The sequence below is a fragment of the Doryrhamphus excisus genome, linkage group LG14 (genome assembly GCF_037039965.1).
Source record: "Doryrhamphus excisus strain RoL-2023G ecotype Guam linkage group LG14, RoL_Dexc_Guam_v1.1, whole genome shotgun sequence".
In the NCBI taxonomy this organism is placed as follows: Eukaryota; Metazoa; Chordata; class Actinopteri; order Syngnathiformes; family Syngnathidae; genus Doryrhamphus; species Doryrhamphus excisus.
In genome coordinates, this window is record NC_136370.1 from 1749365 (window position 1) to 1760677 (window position 11313).

Consider the following 11313-nt stretch of genomic DNA (forward strand, 5'->3'; position numbering starts at 1 on the left):
ATTGGTATGAGTGGTATCATTGGTACCATTGGTATCATTGGTATCGGGCGCCCAGCAACGTCACTTCCTTCTTGCCCACTAGGCTGCTTCCATTGCAATACCAATCCTGCGGATTCTAAACGATATTGAAAGACTTGTGCAAGGTCGACATGGATTCATTGAAAATAACATATTGTAGTGGTAGGTTACCGGGACATAATTCACCCCGGAACAATCTATAGGGGAGGGGTTGCCACCCGGAGGGGTGGGCGCAAGGGACGGGGGTTTTCCGCTTCCTGTTGTGGTTGAGAGACGGGGCTTTCATGTCTTACGTAGCAATGATGCCAATCGTACCAGTGATGCCAATCGTACCAATGATACAAATTATACCAATAAAACCAATAATACCAATAATACCAATAATACCAATAAACAATACCAATAAAACCAATGATACCAATGATACCAATGTTGTGGTTGAGAGACGGGGCTTTCATGTCTTATGTAGCAAAGAGTGCAAGTTAATGTTTGCGCCTAAGACTCCAGTTCTTCGGCGCTTCACTAGTGACCCCGACAGTAGTCCCGAAGTGTTCGGAGCTACAGCGAACATGGCTACAAATGCCCACCCTATGACGGACCATACAGGGTCCTGGAGCACGGCGACAAGTATTTTGTTTTGGACATGGGTAGCCGACGGGGGACTGTCTTGGTGGACCGGCTGAAGGTTGCGCTGGTGGACGACACCCAACCCCTGACAGTGGCGGAGCCCCCTTGCCGGGGTGGGCCCCCGCTTCTCGGCAGGTAAAACCTTCGGACAGCAATCTGTTGTGTCCACAAAATGTCAAAGTGGTAAATCCTAGTCGGAGAATCTCGTCCAACACAACAACGTTCCCGTGAAAAACAATGAAAGGCTAAATCCAATCACTTGTTGCTTCCCAGGGTCACCAATCAGCTCCACAAAGCGTTCACCCACAAGTCCACTTTTCCGGACCGGATTGTGTAGTGTCATCGGCGACGGCGTATCGAGTCACGATCGGTTTTACAGCAGGCTCTTTGACGGGAACAATTTGGTTTGGTTGATTTTTTTCTGTTCAAGCCGCACATATTTGGTCAGCTACATGATGTGTGATGGCTTCTTTGTGTCGGCACTGACAGGACGGGCAGAGGCGGAGTGACAGACAAGTACGCACAGAGAGAAAGCAGCTACAGAGGCACGATGATCCAAAGGTTAGGAAAATGACTGACAGCAGGAAAACACAGTAAGAATCATTTCAGCTTCCAGATCAAACAAAGGCAGCGTAGAGGAAGCACGATGGAAATCTCATATCTAGCAGCCCTTACAAATATAACACTAACACATTACAATACTATTGTTTTTAAAAAAATATATATTTTGTTTGGTGCTAAATAAAGAAATGACACCACCAATTATGATCTGTAAAGGATCGTGAATGAACATGCAAACTCCACACAGATATGACCGAGGGTGGAATTGAACCCTGGTCTCCTAGCTGTGAGGTCTGCGCGCTAACCACTCGACCGCCGTGCCGCCCAGATCAAAAGATAACAAAACGAAATGGCCTCATAAAGTTGTGTATTGTTGTAACAGACGTAAACATTACCATTCCAATGCATTTGAGACCGGTCACAAGTGGCACCTGCAACCTTTAGTGTTGACCACCAGAGGGGAGTATTTCTATGTCTATTTCCTGAACTTCAAATCATCAGAAATTACTAATAATTGTTGAAGATTAAAAGATAACAAAACAAAATGGCCTCATAAAGTTGTGTATTGTTGTAACAGACGTAAACATTAACATTCCAATGCATTTGAGACCGGTCACAAGTGGCACCTGCAACCTTTAGTGTTGACCACCAGAGGGGAGTATTTCTATGTCTATTTCCTGAACTTCAAATCATCATAAATTACTAATAATTGTTGAAGATTAAAAGATAACAAAACAAAATGGCCTCATAAAGTTGTGTATTGTTGTAACAGACGTAAACATTAACATTCCAATGCATTTGAGACCGGTCACAAGTGGCACCTGCAACCTTTAGTGTTGACCACCAGGGGAGAGTATTTCTATGTATATTTCCCGAACTTCAAATAATCAGAAAATACTAATAATTGCTGACGATCAAAAGATAACAAAACAAAATGGCCTCATAAAGTTGTGTATTGTTGTAACAGACGTAAACATTAACATTCCAATGCATTTGAGACCGGTCACAAGTGGCACCTGCAACCTTTAGTGTTGACCACAAGAGGGGAGTATTTCTATGTCTGTTTCCCGAACTTCAAATAATCAGAAAACACTAATAAATTCAAAATTCAGGTCCCTACAACATGGCTGCACGAATCTTGTAACAAAATCTTAAATCGGTGTCAATGGCTCAAAGGTGGTTTGTATGATGGCTCATTGGGTAGGTTCTAATCCCTCTGCTAACCCCTCATCTTCCACGATGTTTACGATGCTGCAGTTCATCGATATCCACTTGGCAAGATCTTTCGTCAGTCTGTCGCAGTTTAGTTTGCCATAGTCCCCGCTCCTCGCCTTGGCCTCCCAAGTCAAACACAATGGATGTTGCCTTCAGGGTGCGACTGACTGTTGTTTTCCAATCCCAACAACTCTAGAACCCAGAAGATGATGTCGGGTAATCCGAAAATACATGTTGGCAGGCTGGAAGGTGCTATGCTCATTAGCATAATTAGCATCCTCATTAGCTCCTATGTGTTTATCTCCGTCTTTTAAACTCTGGTAGACAAATGTACCATATTCCCAAAAATCGTGGAAGACGACAAGAGTGGATTTTGGCCATACAGTGTGCTCCCTTTGATATGATGGACGTTAGTATTTACATTATTATATTTCTATGAACATAAAAACTGCCTGGTGGACCAAGCCGTAGAGCACATAGTAGCTGTTAGATATCGGTGCATAGTCACGGGAGAAATGTCAACATCAATAACAGAGATGGCATTCTAACACTTGGAATAGTAATCAATAGATTTCCAGTAACACCATTAGTAATTACTCGCACACGACTCATCGATGCTTACATTTTAGTTTAGGTGTTAATGTGTGCCAAACAGGTTGCTGATGGTTTACAGTAGGTGTGAATAATTTATACTAAAGGGGGGGGGGGTTGTCGGTGTCTGTCCATTTATTCCACAGTGACTTTACCCACTTGCTTACGCTGGCCAACTGTTACCTGTGAAATTGGATCATCTGGCCTCCTGGGTTGTGATGTGGCACACAAACACATCGGCTACCGGAGGAACCAGTCTGGGAGCAAACATCGTGGGGCGGTGCAACTGCTGCACCGGGTGCTGGCTAATAAATGCAGCGGCCAAATAAACAGCAACGTGCATTCCTTCCTTCAGGATATGGAATAAGGAAGCAGGAGTGAAAGCCTGAGGAAATTAGTGAAGCAATCAAACATCATTTCTCTCTCCCGCTTGATTGGTGCACAGCTGTGACACGTACCTTCATCTCCAGTCTCACGCGAGGCTGCCCGAAACATCATCCTCATCCTCATCAAAACGCTGGGATGGGTAGGAGAGGACAATACCTGGATCTTTAAACCGCTTGCATCGCTCCTCAGGCTGCACGCTGGACAAGTGGTTAGCACGTTGACCGCACAGTCAGGATATCTGGGTACCCTTTTTTCCCAACTATAGTACCACCCTTCTTTCCCATCTATAGTACTCTACTTACCCAACTATAGTACCCTTCTTTCCCAACTATAGTACCCTTCTTTCCCAACCATAGTACCCTTCCTTCCCAACTATAGTACCCTTCTTTCCCAACTATAGTACCCTTTTTCCCAACTATAGCACCACCCTTCTTTCCTACCTTTGGTACCCTTCCTTCCCAACTATAGTACCACCCTTCTTTCCCAACAATAGTACCCTACTTTCCCCAACTATAGTACCCTTCCTTCCCAACTATAGTACCACCCTTCTTTCCCAACTATAGTACCCTTCTTTCCCAACTATAGTACCACCCTTCTTTCCCAACTATAGTACCCTTCTTTCCCAACTATGGTACCACCCTTCTTTCCCAACTATAGTACCCTTCCTTCCCAACAATAGTACCACCCTTCTTTCCCAACAATAGTACCCTACTTTCCCCAACTATAGTACCCTTCTTTCCCAACTATAGTACCCTTCTTTCCCCAACTATAGTACCACCCTTCCCCAACTATAGTACCCTACTTTCCCAACTATAGTACCACCCTTCTTTCCCAACTATAGTACCCTTCTTTCCCAACTATAGTACCCTTCTTTCCCAACTATAGTACCACCCTTCTTTCCCAACTATAGTACCCTTCTTTCCCAACTATAGTACCCTTCTTTCCCAACTATAGTACCACCCTACTTTCCCCAACTATAGTACCCTTCTTTCCCAACTATAGTACCACCCTTCTTTCCCAACTATAGTACCCTTCTTTCCCAACTATAGTACCACCCTTCTTTCCCAACTATAGTACCCTTCTTTCCCAACTATAGTACCCTTCTTTCCCAACTATGGTACCACCCTTCTTTCCCAACTATAGTACCACCCTTCTTTCCCAACAATAGTACCCTACTTTCCCCAACTATAGTACCCTTCTTTCCCCAACTATAGTACCCTTCTTTCCCAACTATAGTACCCTTCTTTCCCAACTATAGTACCCTTCTTTCCCCAACTATAGTACCACCCTTCCCCAACTATAGTACCCTACTTTCCCAACTATAGTACCACCCTTCTTTCCCAACTATAGTACCCTTCTTTCCCAACTATAGTACCTTTCTTTCCCAACTATAGTACCCTTCTTTCCCAACTATAGTACCCTTCTTTCCCAACTATAGTACCCTACTTTCCCCAACTATAGTACCCTTCCTTCCCAACTATAGTACCCTTCTTTCCCAACTATAGTACCCTTCTTTCCCAACTATAGTACCCTTCTTTCCCAACTATAGTACCCTTCTTTCCCAACTATAGTACCCTTCTTTCCCAACTATAGTACCACCCTTCTTTCCCAACTATAGTACCACCCTTCTTTCCCAACTATAGTACCCTTCTTTCCCAACTATAGTACCCTTTTTCCCAACTATAGTACCTTTTTTCCCCAACTATAGTACCCTTCTTTCCCCAACTATAGTACCACCCTTCTTTCCCATCTATAGTAACCTTCCATCCCAACTATAGTACCCTACTTTCCCCAACTATAGTAACCTTCCATCCCAACTATAGTACCCTTCTTTCCAAATATAGTACCTTTCTTTCTTAACTATAGTACCCTTTTTTCCCCAACTATAGTACCACCTTCTTTCCCAATCATAGTACCCTTCTTTCCCAACTATAGTACCCTACTTTCCAGCACTCTAGAATAGACTTTCCCATGGAGGCCAAGTACTGTGATGTCCTGGAGTTGGAACTCCAACTCGTGTTGTCTTGGACTACCAAACAATTCAATCGGAAGAGTCTTAGTTGACAATCAGTCTCAGTCAAATCGCATGAAAATGTCATGTGATCAAGATCGTACCATTGTGACTACAGGGGGTGCCGACGGCTGCTGCTGAGCATACATTTGAATATATGTAGTGTCTCCATTTTTATTATGCATAGCCTATTTGGATACAACCATTGAAATATTCTATCAGTCAAAACTGCAACAGTAATTCATTTTAATGTGTAATTGGCAGTATAGTATAGACTTTACTTTACTATTTAAGGATCATATAAAAGATCATTTCTTTTCTTTTCACTCATATTTCAACATTTTTTTTTAGAATTCAGAGCAGGCTCAAAATCAACCATTCCTTCCCAGTCTTACATGCTATAATCCCTGAAGCAGTGGAAGCAGCATCCAATCTCACACACACACACACACACACACACACAGTCGTCAGGGCGCTGATCATTTCCTTCTCTGTGAGGCTCATCCTGCTAAAGTGCATAAATGCAAAAATATCCAAGAGGAGGAAAGTATTTCTTTGACCCGGAGGTGGACTTGCAGTCACTTGAACAGGATGGTTTATAATCTCATTTGCAACGACCCGTCAGGTGAGTGGAATTTGATTGAGTTTGGTTTGTCAGAGACTCTGCAGAAAACTGTTTTCCAGCTCCAATGGACGAATGCGACCAAGGTTGTGCGATGCCTAAATAGGCAATTTGGATGTTTTCTGCATAGTCATAACATTTACATTTTACATGCAACCTTATAGCGGGACAGAACAGTTCATTGATAATTGTCTTGGGTTTACAGTACGATAGTACCAACTATAGTACCCTTTTTCCCCAACTATAGTACCCTTTTTCCCCAACTATAGTACCCTTCTTTCCCAACTATACTACCACCCTTCTTTCCCAACTATAGTATCCTTCTTTCCCAACTATACTACCACCATTCTTTCCCAACTATAGTACCCTTTTTCCCCAACTATAGTACCCTTCTTTCCCAACTATACTACCACCCTTCTTTCCCAACTATAGTACCCTTCATTCCCAACTATAGTACCACCCTTCTTTCCCAACTATAGTACCCTTTTTCCCCAACTATAGTACCACCATTCTTTCCCAACTATAGTACCACCCTTCTTTCCCAACTATAGTACCCTTCATTCCCAACTATAGTACCACCCTTCTTTCCCAACTATAGTACCCTTTTTCCCCAACTATAGTACCACCATTCTTTCCCAACTATAGTACCACCCTTCTTTCCCAACTATAGTACCCTTCTTTCCCAACTATACTACCACCCTTCTTTCCCAACTATAGTACCCTTCATTCCCAACTATAGTACCACCCTTCTTTCCCAACTATAGTACCCTTTTTCCCCAACTATACTACCCTTCTTTCCCAACTATAGTACCACCATTCTTTCCCAACTATAGTACCACCCTTCTTTCCCAACTATAGTACCACCCTTCTTTCCCAACTATAGTACCCTTCTTTCCCAACTATAGTACCCTTCATTCCCAACTATAGTACCACCCTTCTTTCCCAACTATAGTACCACCATTCTTTCCCAACCATTGTACCACCCTTCTTTCCCAACTATAGTACCCTTCTTTCCCAACTATAGTACCCTTCATTCCCAACTATAGTACCACCCTTCTTTCCCAACTATAGTACCACCCTTCTTTCCCAACTATAGTACCCTTCATTCCCAACTATAGTATCCTAATTTCCCCAACTATAGTACCCTTTTTCCCAATTACAGTACCCTTCATTCCGAACTATAGTATCCTTCATTCCCAACTATAGTACCACCCTTCTTTCCTAACTCTGGTACCCTTCCTTCCCAACCATAGTACCCTTCCTTCCCAACTATAGTACCACCATTCTTTCCCAACCATAGTACCACCCTTCTTTCCCAACTATAGTACCCTTCCTTCCCAACTATAGTACCCTTCTTTCCCAACTATAGTACCATCCTTCTTTCCCAACTATAGTACCCTTCTTTCCCAACTACAGTACCCTTCATTCCGAACTATAGTACCACCCTTCCTTCCTAACTATGGTACCCTTCCTTCCCAAAGATGGTACCCTTCCTTCCCAACTATAGTACCCTTCTTTCCCAACTATAGTACCACCATTCTTTCCCAACTATAGTACCACCATTCTTTCCCAACCATTGTACCACCCTTCTTTCCCAACTATAGTACCCTTCTTTCCCAACTATAGTACCACCATTCTTTCCCAACCATTGTACCACCCTTCCTTCCCAACTATAGTACCCTTCTTTCCCAACTATAGTACCACCCTTCTTTCCCAACCATTGTACCACCCTTCCTTCCCAACTATAGTACCCTTCTTTCCCAACTATAGTACCACCCTTCTTTCCCAACCATAGTACCACCCTTTTTTCCCCAACCATAGTACCACCCTTCATTCCCAACTATAGTATCCTTATTTCCCAACTATAGTACCACCATTCTTTCCCAACTATAGTACCACCCTTCTTTCCCAACTATAGTAACCTTCCTTCCCAACCATAGTACTCTTCTTTCCCAACTATAGTACCCTTCTTTCCCAACCATAGTACCACCCTTTTCCCCTAACTATAGTACCACCCTTCTTTCCCAACTATAGTTGAACAGTTAATTGATAATTGTCTTGGGTTTACAGTACGATAGTACGATCCAGACAGTCATGGTAAAGAATATTAGACCACGCTTGTTTCTTCAGTTTCTTTTTCATGCCTGGCGCAACTAAAAGTACATTTGTTTGAACAAATACAATCATGACAACAAAAATAGCTCATACATCTTTAATTGTTTGCAAGTACAACCAAGCTATTGATGTAAGAATTTTTGGTTGTCATCAAGAAAACCATGAAAATGGCGAGATATAAGCTCTTCAATGAAGCTATTCTGAGCTACTTTTGTTGTCATTGTTATATTTGTAGAAACAAATGTATCTTTAGTTGTGGTGCTATGCATTAAAATTAACTAATCATCTAAAGAGACAAAGCTGGTGTAATATTTCTGGTGACCAGAAACGGGGGAATGGGGGTGTACCTCAACGACAACAAGCTAGAGATGGAGGAAAGCCCCCCCCCCAAGGTGACCCCTAGTGGTGATTGTCTGCACCATACTCAACAGGATGGAGAGCCAAGTCCATCCTGTTCCACCTGCAACATTGGGCCGTGCATGGCCGTGCTGCAACACGATGTGAATGATTGACAACAATGGGCCTCAGGCTGACGCCATCGCATCGCCGGGGTTTCAAAATGCCATCACTGCAGTGAAACGCGTCCGCGTTGACGACGTAGCGGCTAGGTCTATTGAGAAAGGCTGTGATTAGCGATAGCGGCTTGTTCCTTGTGTGCGCTAGATGGGTAGAGCGACCTGGACCGCCGCGTGGGCGATGGCAATGTCATTGTGCGTCTGTTCCAGCGTGTTCGGAGTAATAAATGACGTGTCAAAGCCAATTGGCCTACGCTGCTCACATCCCAGACCACGGTCTGGCACCCAAGGTAAGCGCAGGCTAAGAGGTTTTTCTTTCTTTAACGCCTTCCTTTTCTGCCTTTTTTTCCTTTTGTTGTTATCCCAAGAGTAAATTGTTAACTCTTACATAGTTTGGGTCCAATCTGACCTACATCGGAAAGGGATGCTCCTATCCATCAGCTGATTCCCGTAAAAAAACATGATCATTCATTTTCTACTGCTTTTCCTCACAAGGGTCGCAGGGGTGCTGGAGCCTATCCCAGCTGTCTTCGGGCGAGAGGCGGGGTACACCCTGGACTGGTGGCCAGCGAATCACAGGGCACATATAGACAAACAACCATTCACACTCACATTCATACCTATGGACAATTTGGAGTGGCTAATTAACCTAGCATGTTTTTGGAATGTGGGAGGAAACCGGAGTACCCGGAGAAAACCCACGCATGCAAACTCCACACAGAGATGGCCGAGGAATTGAACCCTGGTCTCCTAGCTGTGAGGTCTGCGCACTAACCACTCGACCGCCGTGCCGCCCAGATCAAAGGATAACAAAACAAAATGGCCTCATAAAGTTGTGTATTGTTGTAACAGACGTAAACATTAACATTCCAATGCATTTGAGACCGGTCACAAGTGGCACCTGCAACCTTTAGTGTTGACCACCAGGGGTGAGTATTTCTATGTCTATTTCCCAAACTTCAAATCATCATAAAATACTAATAATTGTTGAAGATTAAAAGATAACAAAACAAAATGGTAACCACTCGACCGCTGTCTGAAAATTGGTCAACATCCATTTATTCCATGTACACAAACTTAATGAGGCGACAAGCATTTCACAATCTTTATATCAGTGGAAGGAGTGTAAACCAGTGTTTTTCAACCTTTTTTGAGCCACGGCACGTTTTTTTTTTACATTGTAAAAATCTTGTGGCACACCACTAACCAAAAATGTTCCAAAATGTCACCACGACCTCACACGTGCATCAATAAGTCTATGGGAGGAACAAGGCAGGTGTTGCCACACGGACCAATATTACATTGCTATGCTAGTCTTTACACCACAGACACTCCACAGTAGCCATGTTTTTACATCACCACTTTTTCTCTTTCCCAATCACCTTTCGGGAAACAATGGTATCCATGGAAAGGAATATTCCAATCTCTTGTCTACATGCGCCATGTGAAAATCAAACAATAGTCAATAGGGCATGCCCAGTAAAACGTAAACATCAACATCACGTGATACCGACTTCCCCGAGTTATTCTCCCACTTGTCGGAATAACTCCGTATTGCCAGTTTTTCATCTGTCCAGTCTTGGAATTTAGTTTGAATCAAAAACAAACTTTGCTTAGTCCAATGCCGATTGCTGGCGTCCATTTTTTAAAAGTGAAGAACGTCTGGATCTGCGTGTTACGTCATATCTGAGCATGCGCTGAAAGAACGCACCCGGGATCAATTTAAACAGGAAAAGATCAAATTCTTGCTAATTCTTTATAATTAAACTCAGGACATGTTTTATATAGATATATATTTTCTTTTTTAATAAAACTGGACATCCACAGATGGCGCTAATGCATACGAAAACTGCTTGCCAACCGCCAATAAACAACAGAAGAAGAAGAACGTAGTCTGACAACTTTCCGTTTGAGCGGGTACAAGATACCTCAATCGGATTGGTTAAAGGAATATTCCATCCCTGTTCGATTCTTTCCGTTTGAGCAAATAAACCAAAGTGAATCAGAATATTTGGGGCCATGTATACTATTAACATCATATGATGATTAATAAATGTTAATTATAAAAAGTGATATTGGATACCTGATCAAGGTAGACTAGTGTGCCGTGGAACAGTGGTTGAAAATCACTGGTGTAAACAATGAGTCATTTGTTAATGAAATAAATACAAATGTCTTCAATTCAAATATGACAAACTGGTCTGCTTGTGGAATGAGATTACAGTATTTGACCTATTTGAGAATGCTATCAAAATCAGGGATGCTCCAATCAATCTGCCAATTTCTGTAAAAACGTCATCAGCATATGATGATCAATGCCTTTCACAGCCGATCGCAAAAAGCGGCGACATGGCGATTCATGTCATGACTACACAAACGTCATTCCAATTGAGTGCATCCCATAATCAGTTCCCAGTTCCACATGTCCGAAAGGAGTAGGAAGAACCAAAGCTTATTAAATCCTACCCCTCCATTTGGTACTTTTACAATCACTAACTGTTACATTTGTTCACTTCCTGCTTTCCATAATACAGTTTAAGGTTTTTTTTTTTTTTTGTACCACGTACCTCGTATGACCACATAATGACATAATGGTTACCATAGTAACTGTCAATATATGCCTAGCTTCTCATCTCTGGACTACAAAAGTG